This window comes from Seriola dumerili, unplaced genomic scaffold (genome assembly GCF_002260705.1).
Source record: "Seriola dumerili isolate Sdu_G_001 unplaced genomic scaffold, Sdu_1.0 BDQW01000011.1, whole genome shotgun sequence".
In the NCBI taxonomy this organism is placed as follows: Eukaryota; Metazoa; Chordata; class Actinopteri; order Carangiformes; family Carangidae; genus Seriola; species Seriola dumerili.
This window is the reverse complement of record NW_019174266.1, coordinates 4688249-4711141: the sequence shown is the minus strand read 5'-3', so window position 1 is coordinate 4711141 and position 22893 is coordinate 4688249. Positions and strand designations below refer to the sequence as shown.

At 38.8% G+C, this 22893-nt stretch overlaps 1 protein-coding gene across 1 annotated transcript in view; it reads left to right on the top strand.

Annotated features, from left to right (window-relative positions):
* The first annotated feature begins 12002 nt into the window (after nucleotides 1-12002).
* The window catches only part of glce (glucuronic acid epimerase), a 53839-nt gene continuing 42948 nt past the window's right edge, over nucleotides 12003-22893 (top strand). Inside the window, exon 1 of the mRNA XM_022747961.1 lies at nucleotides 12003-12168. The gene's annotated coding sequence lies outside the window, so the exon portion shown is untranslated. The remainder of the gene's footprint in view (nucleotides 12169-22893) is intronic.

Here is a 22893-nt window from a genome sequence, read left to right as displayed (position 1 = left end):
AAGAACCAAATACTTAAAAGAAGATAAATAATATAATATAATAAAATAAAATAAAGTAAAACATAATATGTACAATTAAATACTAAATATACAAGATAGAAAAAGTAGCAGCAGGTGACTTGTATTGCACATGGTGGCTTGTCAGTCTTTGGTGTGTGAGGTCACTGAGAGCAGTGTTTGTTGTAAAGTCTAACAGCAGCAGGAAGGAAAGACCTGCGGGAGATTAGGCTCAGATTAAAACAACTAAATAAACTACAAACTGCAATTTCTGAAGAAACTGCGGTGAGATTGCCGCTTCTGCACAAGCTGAAGCTAGACGGCATTGCTGCCTTGAATTTGCATGAAGAAGCAGTTGACGTAGTATGAAGGATGAAGAATGCAAACTGTAGTGGAGGCGGTTTGGAGGTCACATTGTGGAAGTGAGTTGAAGTATAAACAGAGAAGCTGAGCTGCTTTGCCTCGTGCATGGCCTGTAAACACTGTAAATCCCAAATCTCTCACTCAACTTAAAAGTTTACACCTGCTACACAGCACCCTTCACAATAGAACCAACCTCAACCCAGACCAGATGTGCAAACTGCTGGACCTCTGCAAAAGCAACAAGTCTAAATTTGTAAAAGCAATTGTGCATATCATATGTGACAGAAATGAATGATGGTCTAAAGATCACGTTCCTTCAGCTGAGATCTGCCGTTTCCTCCACAAAAACAGTGAAGCTACTGATGACCTGTGCTTGTGAAGGAGTTCATGTGCCACAAGAGGGCGATATTTGCTAAGAAGAGACGGCATCGATGGCGCACGTTGAGCAGCTTTTGGACATAATGGAGATAAAGTCTATTGTTAAATAGTTTAACATTGTGAATTAAAAAGGGAGAAGCTAGGATATAAGTTGCTGACAGAAATCCTCATTGCAAACACTAATGCACATGTGTAAAGATAATGTATTACAAACTCCAGTTCTGTTTTTAATTTCTCTGTGAAGACTAATTCAGCACCTTCGGTTATCTTTTGACACAAAACACCTTTTAAATATAGTTAATGATTCAAGTTTAAAGCTGTTTTCCCATCACGACATCATGACAGGGGGGAACAGCTGCTGCAGAAATAATCAAGCTCTTCTTTTTCTCCTCATGGCAGCACTTTATGCTGCTTGTATCCCCCAACTTAAGTGCTCTCACACTGCAGATTGTGCATTAAATCCTTCTTATAATGTTACTTAATTGACGGTTGTAATTAACTCCTCTCCAGCTGCTGCAGCTGTCTTCATATTTTGAGGAAAACCTGTGCAGGCTTCATTAGAGTGAAGGTTTTCCTCTGTTGGAGTTTGGGACAGTTTGACAGCTTTCCTGGACAGCACCCAGATTTTCAGATGCAGAACTCAAAGCAGATGTGTTTATATATTGTGTGAAGGCAAGACAGCGGCTGTGTTGTCTGGACTAAATTTTACAGACTTGCACTATATGAAGCACAAGAATCTTTTCTAGTGTCAAAACAATACTGCAGCAGGACATACAGGAGAAACTGTGAAATGATGCTTTGATGCTGTCAGTTGATAAAACATCAAACCCTGCTGGTAAATAAGAAATATATTCTGAGAACAGGATGTGTATTCAAGTGAGTTAATAAATAAACTTTTAATGAAGACGTTTTCATCAGATAAAAGAAGAGTTATTTGAGATCTGTATTGAGCCTTGATCTTTGAAAACAAAGCTCCTCTTCCACACTGAAATGTTGTGAAAGCACGATCATCTCAGCTGTCAAATTTTATCATTTGGAGCCTTTGGTTTAACCTGCTGTTTGGTACAATTGATCGCCGATTCATTAACTGCTCATTGATCAGTCAATCAGTCAATAATGGAGATGTGAATAGATCGATTTAGCTATAACCTGCAGGGGCTGCAAAAACAAAGCAGTGTATTGTCCCAACTAATCAATGCAATTGTAACAGTGCAGTTCACATTTAAACATGCAACCCAAATCCTAAATTCAGGTAGTATGCCTGCTGATCATCAGCATGTTAGCATTGTCATTTAGCATTTAGCTTTTAGCTCAAAGCACAGTGCTGCTAGCTTGGCTCGTAGATTCTCCTCAGTGTCTGTTTTCTTTTTACTCTTAAATTTGATTACACACAATGACTTGCTTTTAAAGTCCTTGTAATATTTGGATGCAGTTATTTGTTCCTATCTGCAGTACTAAACTTGTTTAATTGACTTAATTGAATTACTAAGTGAATCTTTGTCAACGATGGACTGGATAAGCCTATTGTACATTAGTGCTCTTACTGTACACTGAGCAGGAAATCAGCATTTTGAAGTGTCTGCTGGTGCTGGCTGGCCACTGGTTAGTGCCTGTTGACCTGGATAATATGTGTGAGCCCTCCAGCTGTGGGTGGTGAAGTGTGTAAAGTGATCTTAGTAGGGTGAGTAATGCCATCATTGTCTCATGATTTAACTCTCCTTCTCCATGTGAATTAGTTCCTTTTTTAGGAGCCTGTATAGTTCATGTTTTTCTTATTGTGGTGCTATGGAGAGCAGAGTTTGTGGCGTGACGCTTGTTGAGAACATGTGGTGCCTTTTAAATTCATAACGAATATTTTAGCACCTACCTTTTTATCTGTAAAAGAATGAGCTCCTAGTACCTTCTGCAAAATTAAACTGCTCTGCATGTGCAAGAACAATGGGAGCTGGAACAAAATGAGCACTCGAGACCAACGGCGTCTGTAGGCATTTATTATTCATGTTAATTGATTCTGGCAGTTTGGAGACAGTACCTTGTAATGCAACACCCATCCAGGACAGGAAGACGATAAACACACACTAGTCTCCTCCAGCATGCATACTGAACAGGCTGCTTCCTGCTCACGCGACTCCTCCTTCTCGCATCAACCTGGAACTGTGAGAAACTGAGTGACTCAGGTTTTATTCCGGCTGCTGGGGTGTGTTTTTGTATTGTTAGAGAAACAAGGTGTTTCTGTGTACACACTAATCTATAAGTGGGAAATGACCTTGGTTTTTTAGGATTTTGGGTGTATTCTTTTACATATTTACATACCTACACATACTGTTTTTCATATCTCAGGCAGACCAGTCCCATATTTGTATATTATGTAACTTACTGAAAGGCAGATTTTCCCATGCCTAACACATTTGCAACATTTACCACAGCGCAAAAGAAGCCCATTTTCCCAAACACAGAATAAAATGAAATGCAGATTGTTCTCATGGGACACTGAATAGCTTTGAGGGCTTTTCTGTTCATTTCTTATTTTTCAAATCTAAACGGCGAAAATTAACTGAGTCTGTGTTTCCTCCGACATCCTTTTATTTAATCACACGCGGCTAAGCTGACAAGAGGAGAGATGAGACGTACACACTTACTTGGTAGAAGTGAAATGAGAAAAAAAGAAGGTCAAATGCATCTTCATGTAGATGGCAATGCACTCAGAAACATGCTGCAATTAAAATTTAATGAGGCCTCTCCATTCTGCTCAGCGAGAGCAGTCAGATGTTACTGTGCAGATTCACTGCTCCTCACCCTTTACCCCCTTTGTGCTTACAGCTTCCCATCATCTAACAGCTTTTTTTGTCCTGTGGCCTCCAGTTTCAAAACAAGCCCACGTGAAAAATAATATTCAGGCTACCTTTTTAAAAAGAACTCCCGCTCAGATTGATCTTGATATATTGGAGATGGTGCTTGTGTTTCATCTGCTAGGATCAGATTTCTTTATATTATCAATGTGAGATAACAAGGGAAGATTTTAAAACCTACTTCTCTTTGGTTTACGGTAGCTGAGACATATGAGAAGGTCTGGAGTATTTAATCAGGGAAAGAACATCCCTTCTTGTATTGAAACAGCTCCTGATACATTCACTTGTGCTGCGTAAATCCTGAATACAGAACATATTCTACCTCATCCCTATCAAATACACTCCCATCTATTATCTGTCTACTGCTTCCTTTTGTTCACCTCCCTGAGATTCTCTCGGCCTATACAAGTGTTGCTGTACACATACTGTACATACATACATCATACATGTAGACATGTGGAAAATACGTCAAATCTACACTCTGTCATTTCATCATCTCTCTCCGTCTCTTTCCCTCTCTCACACACACATTCACACAAAGCCCCCCTGCCTGAGCCTAATCGTATTTCAACACGGTGGATGACACATAATTACATATTTTCCGTGTGCTAATCTGCAACAGTGTCCTCGTGTTAATTATGAGGTGGAGAAGCATTTGACACAGATCTGATAATCTGTAGAGCAAACTGGGATGAGGCAAAGTGGCTCCACTGCAGCATCGGAGTCACTTCTTCATAAAGCAAATGGTTTTTTTTTCCCAGACTCTGTAGCGAGTGGTGTTAACCATGCCATGTTGCTCAGTCTTGATCAGACTATTGAATGTATTGTCATGAAGGAGTCCTGACTCCTCATCCAGCACCAGCAGCAGTTTCCAACGTTTCACCTATCCAATGAAATGTCGTAACATCCATTAAGCTGATTGGCACAAATGTTTGTATTTGTGGTTTTGAGTGAAATGTTTCAGCAACTGTTGGATGGATCGGCATGACATTTGATACATTTGGGTATTTATGTTCCCCTCAGGTTTCAATTCTAACATCGTTGGTTGTTTTCATCCAGCAACCTCATTATCATTATTTAGTTCATGACCGAATATCTGTAAAAAATAATGACACTCCTGGCTTGGTAACTACAACGGTGAACCTGGTAAACATAAACATTATACCTGCAGCTGTAATGGCCTTCACAAACTCTTATTTAATTCTGTTTTTTTGGGGGGTTTTTTGTCAGAGTCGTGCCACAGCAGCCGCCTCAGTAACATGACTGACATTCATCAACGCAACGACTTGTTCCTCTCAGAGGGAAACATCATGGCCTCGTTTTGTTTCAGCTGAACTGCTCTGAAAAGCCACCGCAGTAAATAAGAGAAGCTGTGGAGATAAAAATCTGTTATAATTTTAGTGGAATGAAGAACTTTTGCAATTTGCATGACATCTCCCGGTGTTCGTCATTTGCATAATTTCCATTATTCCATAAGAAGCTGCTTCATAAAGCTGCTCTCGACAGTGCCTGCTCTCCTCTTGTAGAAAATGGATCCGCTCGCTTAGCTTTACAAGGAAAGCCATAGGTGTACTGTTCCATATTGATCAAAACTTATCAGCTCAAGACTGACTCAGCACAGTTGTTGTCTGTCCTGTATTGTTCTGTGATGTCAGGCCCCCTCTGTAACCTCCTCATGTGGAGACACTACAGTGAATGTGATGTGGCCAGGGATTTATAACGAGCTGTTTCGTGGTTATTCCAAGATAATTCTCTGTGGCAATCCTAATCTTTAAAAAAATAAAAGTCAGATTTTTGATAAACAAACAAACAAACAAACAAAACCAATCTGTAATGGATTATACTGTATTTGAGTCATGAGAAAGTCACATACTGCCCATGGACACACATAGGAACCTGCTCTCTCATGGTGTGTTTTGACACCTCCTTACCTCTTGCAGTCTTTTAACTTCTTGCCTGCAGCAGTTGGTAGAATTTGTGAGCACTGACTATTTCCTAACTGCTGGAAAAATGCCAGGAAAAAAGGCAACAACAAATTAAGCGACTGCCTTCATTGTCTGGGTCCAAACAATCAAACTTGAGCAATTACCAAACACTGAGTCCGTCTGTCTTAAAGGTATAGTTCGACATTTTGAGAAAATATCCTTGCTAAGAGTTTGAAGAGAAGATCGATACCGTTCTTGTGATGTCCATTAAATATGACAGTAGCACAGCAGCTTGTTATTTTAGCAAAGCATACGATTGAAAACAGGAGGAAACAGCTAACTGTCTCTGTTCCACGATAAGAAAGACAGCAGGTCAGAGTGTATTGACTGGTCTGTGAGGGAGGATGGGGCTTGGTGACAATGACCCAATTGGCTGTTATCTCCCTCCAAACCAACTGCACCACCTACATCAGTCATTAAAGTATTGAGTTGAGATTATCAGGGGAACTGCAGCTGTTTTAATGTGCAGAACCCTTCAGTCTTACTACAGTAATTCAGTGCCAAAGTAAGATGACACACAGTGAGCAGAGTGGTCCGCCTCCACACGTAGCACGTAGTTTGAAAGCGAGTATAGGCATCAAATGGTCATGATTCTAGATTAGCTCTTAAAACAAATCCTGACAGCTTTCCTCTCGGTAAGACCGTGGACGTTACAAAATATGCATCCACTGAAAAGTGCATATAGACTCAAATTTGTCAGAGCACGCTTTAGTTCAGTGATGGATTACAAGTGAAAAAGCTGAGCTTTCATTTGGCTGTCAGGAGGAGCTGCCAGCTTCAGCAGTTCTATAACCTCTTAAAAAATGAGCAGCTTTATGGTAATTGTCACAAAAGTACTAAGGTAATAAATAACCAAAGTGAATTGTTGCAAGTGTTTTAACAAAAGGAATATACATATTAGCCGGTGTAACAGTTTAGTCACATTATTGTTGTTGGGTTTTGCCTTGACATACATTTCTGTGAGCTGAATTGTGACTGTGACAGTGTTGATACTCGTATCCTAAAATATTATTTGCCTGAGGTGCTTTCTATTGATATTTTATTATTGTACAAGTCTATTTAAATGTAGTGCAGTGGTACGGTTAGCTATCCCGGAGATGGTGAAGAAAACAGTCAACTTCACAACAGGTGAGTTTGTTCATTAATTTAAAGTGAGAGCAGAGTGAGTGGGAGTGGATTTGCATATAAAGATATAAAACTGGGATTGCTCCTTGAATGCTTTGGTTTCACTCAGCAGCCATTTTTCTTTCACTTTGTTCATTAGTTAAACTTAACTTTCGTCAGGGAAGGAGGACGGCTTACAAAATATTTATAAAATCAACAAACCACTGTTCTCTCTTGGTGTTTCTCTACAATGCTCTACTTAGCGTACGTAAAGTTAAATTGATTAAAAAATAAAACACTGGAAGCCATAGGACATGAATATTTTATGACCTTGGGAGAGCAGATAAAGTGAAAGACAAAAGCTCTGCTGGTTGTGCACTCCGGACGCTCAGATCAATCAAATGTTGGTCAGACAGACAGACTCATCTCTGTGTTGAATCTTAATCTGAGCATCTGAGACTCAGCCAGTGCCTTTGAGAAATGCATCAAGTGCTAAAGAGTTTTTGCTGCAGAGGGACAGTAATGGCTTCTTGTGCATGACATATTTTATGTGAAAATGAGTGTGATAAGTTGCTTTGCTGACCTGCAGAAATGTAGAGACGACATTCAGCTGGAGCTTTGTTCAACTATCACTTCCCTGCATGGAGTATCGCGACAATGTTGTGTAAATGAAATGACGACTTGCAGATACATTAAGAATTTTCCTTTTTTTTTCTCAGACATAATGTTAGCATGAATTGCTAGCATGAAAGGCTAAAGTACAGTCAGACACTAATGTGACAAGAACAGTTCATTTGGAAGATCTTTAACTGGCATATTTTGCATGGGCATTTAAATCTTTATTTTGTATGATTATTTTTATTTTACAAAACATGTTGCAATGTAATATTCATAATGCTTAGTGTACACTGTTCCAGATGTATTCGTTCAGATGAGTTGAATCAATATCTCTTCTGAACTTCTTGTTTTAGGGAGGGAATTTTTAATGTGGCAAATTTTATTCATCAAACTTGGGACTCAAGTTCTTTGCAGTGTAATGTTACAGTATATGTTGTGTGGTGTATGTTTCACCTCTGCAACAGTATTTTTTGTGTCTTATAAGTCCAGGAACATCTGTGTGCATGGAACAATAGATAATATAAATACCACACTTACTATAGTCATATCTTGCACAGTTTCAGTCTAATTTGAGCATCTGGGCCCTGTCACACGCTTTTCCAACAGTAAACATCTCCCAGTAAATATATTAATAAATACCTTTTTTTTACCTGTTGTTGATGAATCTGTTTCAATGCATCACATAAAAATTATTATAAAAGAAGACAGCTTGCAGGCAATTCATTTCTAAAGCCAACTGCATGCAGGCATCCAGTATCAGTTATGTACCAAGATACCTTGTGTGAAAATTAGCATTTGATTATTTCCCTTTGCTCTCCTTCTTCTTCCATTAGCAACACAACTTTATCGTTCTTGAGGACTAAAAATGTAAATTAGCAGTCTAACTAACAAACTGTTATCATTCTGAATGGTCTCTGCGGATGTTTGTGTATTTTATGAGGAAGCGAAGCCACTCTTCTTTAGTGCAAATTATATTATAGTCTGGTACAAAATAAGATGGCAAACCATAAGTAAAAAGGCCACAAATCACTGAGTGACAGTGCATACTGTAGCTTTGGAAAAGAAATGATTAGACTTTGTCACAATGATGTAGCTTAATAAGCGAGGAGTTTATTTTGAACGTCTCCATCCACAGTGAGACCTCCCCCCTCTCTGCCTATCTCTGTCCACACAGCGCTGTCAGTCAGCTCATTTCTCTTTCTTGTGCCTGAGGTTGATATAAGATACGGAGAACACCACATTAAAGCCTGCTCTTCTTTCCCAAAACTTAAAATGAGAAACACACTTAGAATACAAATAGCCATAGATCAAATGAATGGTGGGGATTTTGAACTCCTTATCTCACTCAGTTAGTCAGTTTGGAGTTGGCGCCTGTTACAAAGGCCCAGAGAGTGGACTATGGCCTCAGAGATCCTCCCAGCTTTCCCTCCGCCTGCAGTGGAAACAGGTACCTCTAACACACATATCAAATATTAAACTTTGCCTCCAATATTTTATTTTTTATGATAGCCTCTTTGAAAAAAAATCTCTATTTTCTACTCAAGCATTTGCTGTATTTTGCCCGTCCTCTTCTGTATTTATTTATTTTTATTTTTTTGAAAAGTTGATCCATGAGACTCCAGTTCATGCAGGATTTTTAAGAAGGGAATTTTTCTTTTTTTTGAGACAGACATTAAGACCGCTAATCCCTATGTTATGCCTCTGTTGCTCTGGAATGATTTCTGACAGGTATTAAAAGTAGGACTGGTGTTTGAAGTTCTTTTTAGTCCACATTTTGAACTTGGAGGTACGTACAGACTTTGAGAGTTTGAGCCACAAAAAAAAAACCCAGAAGTCTCTTCAGCTGTGATGTGTTTAATCAGCCTTCATCAGCCAATCATGGGAATTTCAAAAAGAGCCTGTTAATTTCCATAAAATTTCCGTTTAGTGGGGATTGATGGAAAGGGCTGCTACTGCTTGTCAACCAGAAATGTGATTAAGCTCTGAAATATTCTCTGTCAATTGCAGAACCCTTGTTGAGCTTTCACCAAAAGCAACTAAGATATTCCCTTACTCGTTATGCCTTCTACAGTGGAAGAAATGAAAAGAGAAAATTATCTGCTTTGAATAACCTCCGTTTAATCCCAAATTCAGCTTCTTGAGTCTGCACTTTTGCTGGCAGAACATCGTCCTTTCAGCAGTGATATTGCCTAATGTTACTCTGCACATGTAGGGAATGAGTGGATTTGCATGCTGAGTGTAGATATGAGCTTCAATCTGTTATCAGTTATCTTGTTTCGGATCAACATATATACATGTGGTTCACCTAAATCACTGTATGTCATAAATAGACAGTACAATATCAAATGACCTCCTGCAGCCTTGTTTCAAATCTGTTCTGTAACAATCAAATATCCTGTTCAAAGCGTTCTGTATTGATTTGAAACTTAATTTCTCATTCAAAAATAGTCCAGTAGTTTATGTAATTCCATTAAAAACTGTAAAATATCTAATAACTAATATAGAGTTCTAGGCAAGATGTACATTTACTTCACACTGAAAATAAAGCCACATAACACTGTCCTCCCACAGTCATTTTCACACAATGCTTTAGGAAGAATTTATCACCAAGGGATTCCATTTTTGTAATAAAAGGAATATTACAGTCCTTATAGAGGAACATTATATCAAAACGATGGCAAATCTTCCTTTAAGAATATTTCTTCTTGAGAAATGCATAAACAGCTCAGTGAACATATTTCCATCAGCTCCCTGGTTCGTTTTAATGATCATCGTATTTTGGGTTCATATCTGACATAAAAAGATAAGATAAAGAGTCTCCAGCATGCTAAGCACAGTGGCACTTTAAGGTAAATGCTGATGTGAGCGTGCTAACATGTTCACAATGCAAACATGTTGATGTTTAGCAGGTATAATGTTGTGTTCACCATCTTTGTGTTAGCATGCTAATTGCTAATTCGCACACAACAGAATTTACAGATGAGATTGACGGGGATGTCATTAGTTTTACAGGTGTTTGCTCATGAACCAACGTATTGGGCAAATTTAAGTTTTCAACTGATGGTGGCGAAACATGAAATGATCTCAACAGGAAAACAGATGTCACTGCAATCCATTTTATATTTGTCAAGACAGTCCTCACGGTAGTACAAGATTAAAAGTAGGGTGTTCATCCTCTGGGAACCATGAATGTCTGTACAAAATTTGGTGCCAAGCCATGTTGAAATATTTGACCTGCTGGTGGCACCAGAGGAAAAATCAGAGGATCACAAAAATCTTTAAAATTCATCCTCTGGGGACTGAGAATATCTGTAAAATTCATGTATGAAATTTTATATTTGTTGCAACATGCAGCTATATAGCTAAAACCTCATTAGCATAGTCAATATCTTACCAATGAGTCTCAATTATTTCATAATTGCCTTGTCAGTGTCAACATGCCATTTTGACATTAAACAATTCAAAAAGAACACCAGCTGACTGTGGTCTATTAGTTTTAATAAGGGCAACTACAGCTTCTGTGCAATACTGCCAGTCAACTCTGGGCATATGAGATACTGCAGTGATAGACTGAAAGTGCTTATGCAATTTTTTCAAAGGCGAAATGTTGCAGTCTTGCATCATGCATGTCCTGTAGCCTGAGTTCTGTTTCCCTGTGATGATATCATCCTCCTTTCTTCTTTCCCCTGGTGTTTTATCTAAAACGTGTTATCATTATACACTGAAGAGTGGCGAATGTCGCATTTGTTTTAAGTCTTTGCTGAAATACCCTCATACAGCTTCATGCAAAAGACATTAGAGCTCAAAGAGAGATTGAAATTATACTTCATGTAACATTTCAACAGTGTTTCCTCATTCAAGTCAAAAGTACTGCACACTGTGCCTTCATTCAAAATAACACGAGACAGGTGCATTTATTTCCTGTATCATTTTTCAGCATTGCAGGGAGGAGTGGGATAAGTTGAATAGAAAGCTAAGGAGTTTTTTCTCTTTTCACCTCCCTGTTGCAGGACTGATTCCACATTTAAAAATATTACCTATTATAAATTATACTCCAGGCTACTCTATGAAATCACAATAAGAATCAAAATCTGCCTTATTGGTCAAGAATGTTTGACTCCAGGTTCCAGTGGCTTTCAGTGTTCTTACATAAAGTGCCGAGAACAAATTTACAGGAAGATACACACAGACGTACAGCTACAACAAGGACAACAGAAGTAAACAAACATAGAGATGAACAGGAGGGGATGGGATTAATTCACTGCAAGACTCATCAAAATTATACATCACACGGGGCGCACAAAGAATGTTGGAAGTCAGGATCATCCACAGCATATTGCCACTGCTTTTTCAACAAGAGTAATTTTGAAAAGGAAAAGTGACTGTTATGATCATTAAATTGATCAAAGGTGCTCACAACTGTTTAAAATGTTAAAAAATACTTTGACCTTTAAATGGTTAATGGAAAATATTTAAATAGCATTTTGGCAAGGTCTACATTAGATACATTTTATTCAAATCAAATCAAATTAAATCAAATATTTATTTTATTTTATTTATTTTGTCAATGCACAGACTCTCCTCAGCCTTCTCCACAAAGCTCCAGTGGACTAATTTGATTGGTCCGTAGATATGTAGGAGCTCTCGTCCTATCTCGCGATACTGAAAATCCTTCCCAGTGAGAAGCGGATCCCAAGCTGCACTCAGTCGCTGTTGTGGCTGGGAGGCAGCACAGTCAGCCAGTCTCTTTGGTTGCACTGTGATTTAGTGTGAGGTAAAGTAGGACTCTTTTAAACTAACCGACCCACCGAAGACAATTACTACTCTCGTCCCTGAACAAACTCCTGCTCTGCACGACACCTTTGATTCTCCAGGTAAGATTGCTAACGTTGCGTCTTGTTGGCTCCCTCTGTCCAGACACTCATATGCAGTGCTAGCTGATATTTTCACAGTTCACTTTCACATCAGCATAGAAACATTTAAATCCCACCAGTCTTCGTCTCCTCTTCTGTCACATCTTAGCCTTGCGAAACACTTAACTGTTAAGTCTTAAATTCAACCTTCAGCTTGTCTGCTTGTGTTAACGGAACCAGAGGGGAGTGCAGGAACTTCAAATCTCACTGTTGACTGTCTCTGAAATGCATACCCCTGTTAGCTTGTATGCTAACGATACATCTGCTTAGTATAAAGTAGCTGTTTGCTGTCTCACTAGCTAGCTGGCCATATCGCCACAGAAATATCAGTGTTTTATATTATTATCCTGTTGGTGAGGTTGTGACGATGGCTACGTGAGAAAGCCATGGCAGGCTGTTGTTTTTTGCGAATAGACCAGGTTAGAAACCGACAAACTTAACTTGTGCCACGGGTCATTTTTGGTTTTAACGGCAGTTTAGCTGTTGGTTTCTACTAAAGATGTTTTTACCGCAAGCCGTTGTAACAGAATGGCAACAGTACTTCGAAAAAGTTTTAGACACTAACATTAAAGTGAGGATGCTTTCAAATGTAATGGCATGAATAGTTTGTACTTACTAAATGCAGCAATCAGAAAAAAAAAAAAAAATCAAATATCAATATTAAAATCAATATTTTACGTGACCAGCCTTTGCTTTCAAAAGCAAGCAGCAGTTCTCCTTGGTACACTCCTCGCTTTTTCAAGGAACTTGGCAGGTACAGTACGTTGCTCCAAGCATCTTGGAAAACTTGTCACAGTTCCTCTGTGGATTTAGGCTGTCTCAGTGTCTTCTGTCTCTTCATGTAATCCCAGACTGACTCCATGATGTTGCAGGGCTACTTGTGTGTTGCTACTTTGATGTTGCTGAACATTGTTCTTTTGGGCTCTGGCTGTGTACTTGGGCGTCGTTGTCATGCTGCAGAATGAATTTGGGACCGATAGGATGCCTTCCTGGTGGCAGGGAGAGTCTAAACATCTAAAGTGCTTAAAACCTTCACACTGTATTGTCCTTTTAATTGCAAGTTTACTCTAGTTCTCCTCGGTGTGTAGCAGACAATGTCTCTTTTTAATGTGCAGTATCGTCTCCAACCTCAAAGATCCCCCCCCCCCCACCCCACCCATGAATTCTCCACCCACACGTGGCACACATTTCTACAGCTGTCCTGTTGTTATAGACCGAATGGAAAAGACAGCTTATGTGCAGTTGTGCTCCTGGGAGTACAGTAATCAGAGATGCAATCACACTAACTTTACTTTTTAGTAGTCAATACTGTCCTTGACTGCGTACCAGTTCTTTAAAGTCTAATCCCTCTCTGGTTTAGTAACTACACAGCTGTTAACAGTGTGTATTGTTAAGGATCTTCTTTATTTGGCATTAGGCTATTTTGAGGGTACTGACATTTGTCCATATCCTTCTAAATGTCCATGAAAGAAGATAAGATAGGTTTTTATGTCCATGAACTTATAGTGAAATGAAGGTATACATAGTATAAGAGCAGGATTGATAAATTGGCCAGACCAGTATATGAACCAGTCACATATCAACAAGAAATTGTCGTTCATGATAGACCACTGTCAACTCTCAGCATATATCTTGGTCACAATTCTTTAATTTAATGACCAAATTTAAGGGTTTCTTATGAAAATTGTTTTTGTGTTTTGTGCATATGTTAACAAAGGAATACTGCAGGATATATTGTTATCAGATTTTAATTACTGAAATTGAAAATAAACCTCAAATTTCTAGTGTCGGTCAGGTTTTATATAGTATGATTTTACACTAACTAAAGACACGCTAAATAATAAATACTAAAACATATTAAAATAAAATACAGCAAAATGAATTTAATATCAGATTGTAATTTAAACATAAACTCTTAACATATATATAATACAAACAATTTTGATACTAATCTCTTTGATTATTTTTTTCTTGCCGTTTTAAATTGGCTCAAACCTAGTTTAGAAATTTCTTTACTGCAGTTTCTTATTACATATCAACGCACATATACACTTTTACTGATACATCTGCAATATACAAATATTGACCGATTTGTTCTAGCTTTAGTCTTATTGATCCAACGGGCAATCATACTTAGTTAATCCATTCATTTGTATGAAAATGAGGATTTCCCCAAAGGAAATTAAAGTCCACTGATATAAATGTAAATTGGGCCGTAGGCCACATAACGATTTCCCTTTATCCTATGTGTATTCCCACAAAAGTATTTTTTGTAATAAAAGCAGTCAAGCTGAAAACATTTGTTGAAAATAGACGTGGTATGTGAGAGGAGAGAGTTTTTTTTCAGTGGGCTTGTACTGCTTACTTCTCTGCTGGTCTGCACCTTGCTCAGTGTTTGATCTCTGAGTGTGTGAATTCCTCTTAACAGATAGTATTAAAGAGTGTCCTAGGCTCCTTTTGTGTCCTCAATTCAACAAATAACCTCATGTCTATTCTAACAAATAGTTAGTGATTGAAAGGAGCAAGTAGAACAGCTTCACTTTTACGGTTGGTTTAGGAAGGTCAAGTTTCAAATTGTGATGACAGTTGTTGCTCACTGGGTCTTTCTGCTATGATTCGAATGTCATATGTCACTACACTTTCATCACACTGTATACCAAGTAGTTTTTTTTTTAATAGTAGTTGTCTACCAAATGCCTTAAATGCTTGCGCAAAAGCCAACTGAAGCATGTTAAATTGTTTCTTTAATTCCATTTCATTAATCATATGCCTGCTTCTTGCCTTACACACGCCTCAATAAGTGTATTTGCACAACAATAATTTGATTATAATAACTGAGTTAAAGTAATACTAGGTTACACTCATAAACGGTGTAAGAACAATCTGATTAACTAAGCTGGTTTTTTGATCAGTCACTGAGTTTATTTCATCATGTATATATATTTTTTCATCTGGTGGCGGAGCTCAAGGCGAACAGTTGCTTAAGACCACCACTATTTGTGTGTGGGGGGGGGGAAAAGCCTTTGAATCTCCCACTTTGGGTGTGGACTCTTCTACATAGACAAATGAAAGAGCTCTTGTTAAACTGATCTACTCTGTCAGATATAGTGAATACTTGACAAAAAAAGCAGAGCTAATAAAGCAGCAGGCAGCTGAGAAAATCAAAAAGCAGATATCACTACAAGAGTGGACACTGGACTCCACAGCTAAGTATAATGTGTCAGACATGTCTCCTTTCAAAGCCTTTCAAAAGCTTTTATTGAATTATAAAAAAGAACCTGTTCGGTCTTTCTTTGTGTGCCACATCAACACATGAAAAATAGCTTTGTCTGAGAAAATTATTCCTCATACTGAACATTACTCTTTAAGCTTGGTATACTTATTTGAGTTCTGACTTTGGGAATTCTCTCAACTCAAAAATGTGCTAGTAAGGTTTAGGTAAAAACTTAAAACTGAAATATAGGGGTGTAATTATTCAGAAACATTTTCATTCCAGTTGTAATCTATGACATTATGGCAGCCATTCTGTCAAACTTGGCAACCAACAGTGATTCCTGGCAGCCAATCTGGCTACCATTTCTATAAGTTGCTGTCGGGCACTGTCTGGTTTCATTTGGTTGCTCTGAATATGCACATGAACCAGAAAGGCAACGGAGAGAAGCGAACGCGGAACACAAAGTGACGTAGAAGACACTGACATATTAGAGGTGGAAGCGAAGAGCGACTGTTTTCATGGTGTGTTTAAAATGCACACCGGCGCACACAGTCTGAAAATCTTAAATGATAAAATACTTGCATTAATATATTTCATGTGTATATTCATGTGGATGAATATATGATAAAGATACAGTTTATCTTTAATAAGAACATGTTGCTAATTTTCAGCATAAATGTATAAAAGTAAATTTTGGGTTAATTAATTTAACCATGAATTGCTTGTTTCTTGGTTTGCATGTTGTAAAATTCACAGAAGTTGAAGCTTGGTTTGGCACAATCACAGCTTTAAACTACTTACTGACTAAAGCTGCTTAAAACTAAGGTGCTCCTGTTTGTGCCAGCTGGCTGATACAAATGAGTGGAAAAAATATATGAATACAGTGTAGAAAACAGAATAAGTGACAATTAATCGAAATAAGAATTTAGTATATGGTTTTTTGGTTCAGTATATGGTTTCATAGCCAGTGAGAACGTACAGAAATGTGCCAACAAAGACTTAGAAACAAACACAACCCTGTTCCTATTTTCGAGTCCAAACACTAAGAGCTGTTGGCAGGTTGCTAATTAGGCAGTCACCGAATAAGAAGATAGAATTGACAGAAATGCTTAAAGAAGACAAGTACACTATATCAGAATCTAAAATATTGTATTTAAAGGTGAACAGTGTGGAATAGAATACCTTCTCATACTTCAGTAGGAAGAGAGGCGATTCTCAGTGATACTTTAAATACCAACAAACTATTTAGACTCGAACAAAGAGCTTTAAAATCCATAAATCTTAGAACCTGGCAAAGTAATCCTTTAGTCACTGGTATTGATCAACAGCTCTATCCGCCCCTCTTAGATGTATTAGGGCCATTTCCTGCTGTGGTGCAAAATGTTCCTGTTCAAAAGTTACTCGTACAGCAGAAATTGCCATGCAGCGTGACGCCGTTTTTATCCACCTTCATATTACAGTTCTGTTGCATATACTTTATTATATTATATAATCACTACCTAATTTGAAATGGGTTATGTATGACACGCATGACTTCAATTTAGTCTTGCAGCGTCTTCTGCATAATGAGTTAATGATATGTCTGTGACATTTTGGCTTTATGTGTTATTTATGTGACTTTCTTTCGCATACATGTATACACTCATATGGACACAGGCATAGTCAAAAAAGACCTATAGATGCAGCTCTGATCTCTGAGCATGTTTCTGTTTTGTTCGCAGCTTCTGGTGTCTTGGCAGAGTCTATTTACACGATTTTACCAAATCCTCATGACTCAGTGGTATTAAACATGTCGCAATTGTAATCTCCATCTTCCCCCATTCAGTTCGTCATCTCCAGTAAATAATATTAAAAACACAGGGTCCTATCTTGTGCTATCTGCTGAGTTTGGCAGAGTGCAGGTTTGATTTATTGTTGATGTATGTCCTTCCAAAGCCATTTCAGTCTCTTCTCTGATGAGTGCCCTTAATCAGCACATTTCACCACACTGCATGAAACAGTCTAGTGTCCTTGTGGCTTAAGTTCTCTCTTCTTACTTCAAATGGTAACCGTGTTTTATATTAAACTCTGCTCCTTTTTACCCTTTCCTGTGGTATTTGTGCTGCAGAGTGGGAGTAGAGTAGAAACCAGATATGCAGGTTGTAGCTTGCCCAAACCTTTGCTCTGTTCACCGTAGTAATTAGTATCATTAAACCTGAGACCATTGCTAGTTGTCTTTGATCTACCCGCTCCCTGGATTATGCTGTTGCCTATAAATGAATATCATTCCCTTTTATTACATTGTTATGCCTAAGGTTTTTTGCCAAGTCTAAACATGTCTGTCTCAACAAGAATCCGCGGTAGAAAGATCTCAATTTCGATCTGAATGACATATTCTAACGTGTGCAGGACAGTCGTCCGCCTGTAGCTTGAATTTCTAAAACAATGGTCACTGTGTGGACTTGGGTTAAAACCTGTGTCATCTGAGCGACTACTGATGTCAGCTGATGGTACTAATTTAGTCATTCTTATCATATTTTGTGCTTGGATAAAATGCCAGCTGGTACTTTGTTCCCCCTTGTGTTCTGCTCTGTATATTCCAAATTGTGCTACAGACATTTTAAAAGAGTAATTTTCTGTCGGTTAGTATGAACTAATTAGAAATTTTTTAAATTTTTTTCCTCATCTGAAGATGGAAAGCAAATGTAACATTTATTTTCATCTGTGTTTACACGTCTTCATTCTGAGTGTGCTTATCATTTTAATTAAGCTTTAAAGGAAAGGTCTGTGTGAGGCTGATTCTTTCCTCACACACTGATTCTTTCTCATCTGTTTTTCCACTGGCTGCCCAAAAAAAGATAATTTTGCCAAATTATAGGCAGAGGACATTATAAGGTCCCATATTGTATGAAGTGAGATTTCCATGTTTGTTTTTGATAACAAAGCAGGTCTAGGTTTTATATTAATACTGTGAAAGTATCAAAGCGCTCAGTCCACACAAAAAATGCACTCAACCTGTATTCAGAAAATGAGCCGTCAGGATTTCAGGTTGTGATGTCACAAAGTCAATAGATTTTTCAGGTACTGCATTCACAGGATTAGCCAAAAACAGACATTCCCATCTGGTTTGTTTTGGTTTTCTCAACTGAATTTCAAGAAAACCCTCTTTTAAATTAGCCATTTTTTCCTGCTCCTCAAAAACCACCATCAGCCTGGAAGCAGTCAGACTGGCTGCCTTGTGCTTTTGGGCCTGTGAGACCCGTTATGGCCATGATCTACTTGTGCTCAGTGGACGTTGGATATTAGTAAAACTAGCCTGTTCTAAACCCACTTTGCACAAGGACCTGTGCGTAACTGTTTTTACCCATCTGGGATTCTTTAGTCCTCCTGATGACCTGTGTAGGGGCATACCCCAAATTTTTGAGTATCCAGTCCAGATGGATTTGAAAATAGCGCAAATGTTTGTGAAAATATGATAATAAAACAGGACAGTTGTTCTACTCCCCTTTAAAGTCCACATTGCCATTGTCTGTACTGTCCACACCCGATAATAAGAAGTGCTGGATGTTTTCTCTCTCACTGGGCACATAAACACTCACAGCTTGGACTTGCTGGGTGTGAACTTCCCCTTTTGCTCTCAACGTTGGAAAATAATGTTCTATATTAAATGTTATTCACCACATATAGCCTCACTAATCCTACAAAGCAAGCCTTGAATGTGTTGAGAAAAATGCAACAAAGGCAACTGAAGTGAAAAGAAAATAAGACTGTAGCCTTGTATTTGTTGGTTAAGTTGTTTTCCATTAGAATAGCACCTCTTTCAAAGAAAAAGAGCTATTAAGAGCTATTGTGGATTGTAAATTGTTGAAGCAAGCTATTGTACTATTTTCCTTCAGCTTGCCTAAATGATGTTGATGTCTTATAGTCACTTTGTGTCTGCCCCACTGCTGTAGCTGCTTGAGCTTGCTCATGCTGGGATTTGTCTTTAACACAGACAAAGCCAGGTTGCCTCATGGTGCCACACTTCCTTTAGCCTTAATCCCTGGGGCCCAAAATTTACCCTAGTCAATAGGATTGTTACAGTGCCCCTGATAACTGCATAACTGAACTCTGTGCTAATAAGTTGGCAGGTGGAAGGTTATTTGTCTCCTTTGTGAAATTCATGTTTAGTTTTGCAATAACATGAACTCCATACTTGAACTAAATTGTTTGAGGACAATGTATTATGCAGGGGTCAGGCTTTTGAGATGCTCACTGTGACACATTAGGTGATCGCAGAGTCATAAATTCTTGCTGTGACTTGGCAGACAGCACAATAGACCGACCAATCATAGCTTGTCGTCTCTCACGACGTAATGATTGACGATCAGGAAGGAGGTGCCAGGGACTGATTTCACTGTTCCACCTGACAGGACCAACATCCTTCTTTTTTTTTTTCTTGTTTTTTTGCTTTGGCATATTTACCAGCCACAACAGCATGGATGGTATTGTTTTCACCTTGTGACTGTGTGTGTGTGTGTGTGTGTGTGTGTGTGTGATCATGCCATAATGAGGTCCTGGACATATGTGCTGTAATGGATACTTTGGCAAGTGTCTGTCACCGCGATATCATCACAGCCAGATACAGTCACAAAACTTTACAGGTGCGTAGTTGAGATCAGAATGAAGGCCGACCCGTCAGAACAAACATAGTGTTGACTGGCATCGTGGCTGGTGTGATTCCATTGCAAGAGGATCTCTTGTTACACTTGTGCATGAAAGCTGCCTGGCAAATGCTGTGTTCCTGTCGGTCACCGTCATGAAATGTTGTAGAATTTATTGAAAACCAATGAGCAGGTAAAAAAAATATTGGTTATGCAAGTGTTTTTGTCGGGGAATTAAGAGGTGTTCAGAATGCTTATCCATTTGCCTTCCGCTATGACACACCCACGTGATAAAATGAGCAATTAGAAAAGGGCTCCAACTGCTCATTTTTGTTTCCGAGTCCCACACATATCAGGTCATGCAATTATCATCCTGATATCAATTAGTCTGGTCCTGATGACTGTCAGATGGAAGATAGATTGTCCCTTGGCAAGTTTCTGAAAACTCAAAAGTTCACAACCAACAAGCCCTTAATAATGGCTGCTTTTGTTAGCCTTTAGCCCCCATGTTTTTTTGTTTTTCTAGGCTACATTTCTTTGTTATTTTTGGCAGTAGGTTGAGGGGGGTGGATGAGTCCTGGCTCTCTGTGGGACACCACTGTTCTAACCCCTGGCCCTGTGACCCCACAGTACAAACCAGCCATGGCCTGTTCAAAGGCAAACACGCAGACAGCTTATGTCTGCATACTTTTGGAGCCATAACCCTCCCCAGGCACCTCCTTTTAATCTCTTCCTCAATGCTAAGCCACCAACCACAGTACACAAAAGAAAGGTGCGCCCAGATGCCCTAAGGCCCCAGACAACAGCTATGCTCCATCTCATTATCCTCATACTTTTTGGCTTTCATTGAGATCTTTCAGAAAATGTGTCTAAACACTGATTTGTATTGTGAGTCTAGCCAGGATTAAGAGCTGCTAGGTCCAAACAGGCTTTCCAAAGATGCAAATACACTCTACAGGGAGCGAGATGCTCTGGTTGGCTGGTTCATGATCATGTGTGTGGACTGCTTGTGCCTTTGCCTTCTGTCTATCACTGCATCAGCACGAGAACCCAAGAACCCCACTGCCCTTCCCTTCATACACTTGGGTTACCACACGTGTAAGCCAATAATTTAGTGCTAGTCCTCTCAGTCCTCTCAGCCAGAAATTGTCTCTTGCGACAGTCTGAACTTGCAAGTGTCTATTCAATGGCAGTGAATAGAGATGCCACTGTGTTGTCTCTCAGCTGATGTTCTGTGCAACCAAAGTTATTAACACCCCTCTTGTTATACTGAATGCTTCTCACTCCAGTTTGTATTCACAACAGACTCATCATCATTCACTTTCCAAACAACTGTTGTCCATAATGGAAACAGAGGTTAAAAACTAAACTACCACAACGGCATGTTTGTCTACCCTGTCCTTGATTGTCGGTGTTTGTGCCAGTGGAGTGTCTGTGTGTGTGTGTGTGTGTGTGTGTGTGTGTGGGTGTGTGTTGTGTGTCTGTGGTGTTATTGACTTTTCATTCTTTTTTCTGCAGCTTTGTAATTCCATCATACATTCACAGTAAATTCCTGTATTTTTCTACCGTTTTACTCTCAAAATTGGTGCCATTGTCACTATGGGTCATGCAAATTTTGCACTCACACACTCTTGCTGTAGAGATTTGGGACATATGGACTGTGAGTGTGCATGTGTATAAAGAAAGTAGCCTTTTATCTTATTCGGGTAACTGCATAGGAGTGCAAAATATTCAAAAGTCAGAATGAAAATTGGACCAAAATATCAGCAGTAAACAAAAATTGAAAAAGACATTCAAGCAAAAGGTCAATATTGGAAGGTTTTTTTGACAAAGAAGCAGCAGTGGGAAGTGTTGAGTTTGCATTAATATTTCATTAGTTTTTGAGAAAATTTTACTTTATAGAGCTGAAATTGAGTTAAACTGCAAAAATTTTGATAGTCAATAAATTGTTTGAGCTGTTTTTCAAGTAAAAACTGCCAAACATTATCTGATTCCAGCTTTTCATGTGTGCAGATCTGCTGCTTTTCTCTGTTTTGTTTGATAGCAAAATAAATATCTTTGCATTTTTGACTGTTGGTCAGACAGAGCCAGTAGTTTAAACGCACCATTTTTGGACTCTTGCCAACAAAACACTAAAAACAGGAACAGAAGTAAAAGTCCTCTAAACAACAGAAACTCCTGCTCTATGTAGGAGCTACAAATTACTGAGCACTCGCACATTAGAGCAGTCGACCATGATGTCAGTGCAGCTCAGATGAGGGTGCTCACAGTCATGCTTCGGCCCCGCTCCAAGCAGGACCTCTGCAAAGTGTGTGTTGCGCTATACTGTGAATATTTATCTGTATTAATTTTGTCCTTTTGTCAAAGCAGGAGAGTAGTTGGTCAGATAGCTAATTTCAGATCTACAAATTATATTGTATTTATGAAATGAGTTCTTTTTCATCCAGCTTGTAATTTAAGGGCTCAATGCATGAAGCTTATGAAGTAAAATGTCCCTGGACTGCAATATTGCACTCACTCTCGGTAAGAGCCATCCGCTCTACCAATGTGGATAAAGGATGTCTTTGTTAATTGTTTAATAGCCATCTTTACAACTCGGCACAACTCCAATATTGCTAAACTGAGGGACTCTGACTCTCCCTCATCTTCCCTGAACATTATTAGCCTCTCCTCGACCCTGCTTTGCTATGCCTCTGTGACATTCACACTTGATTAGGCTTGCAAAAATGAAGTTTTCCTTCTTTTGAGGTAGGAGGCGCGACCTTGGGACGGAGACCTGTTAAAGTCTTTATTGGATTTGGCTGGACATACTATAGCTAGGAGATGTCTCAGCAGTGTTTTGCCAGCAAG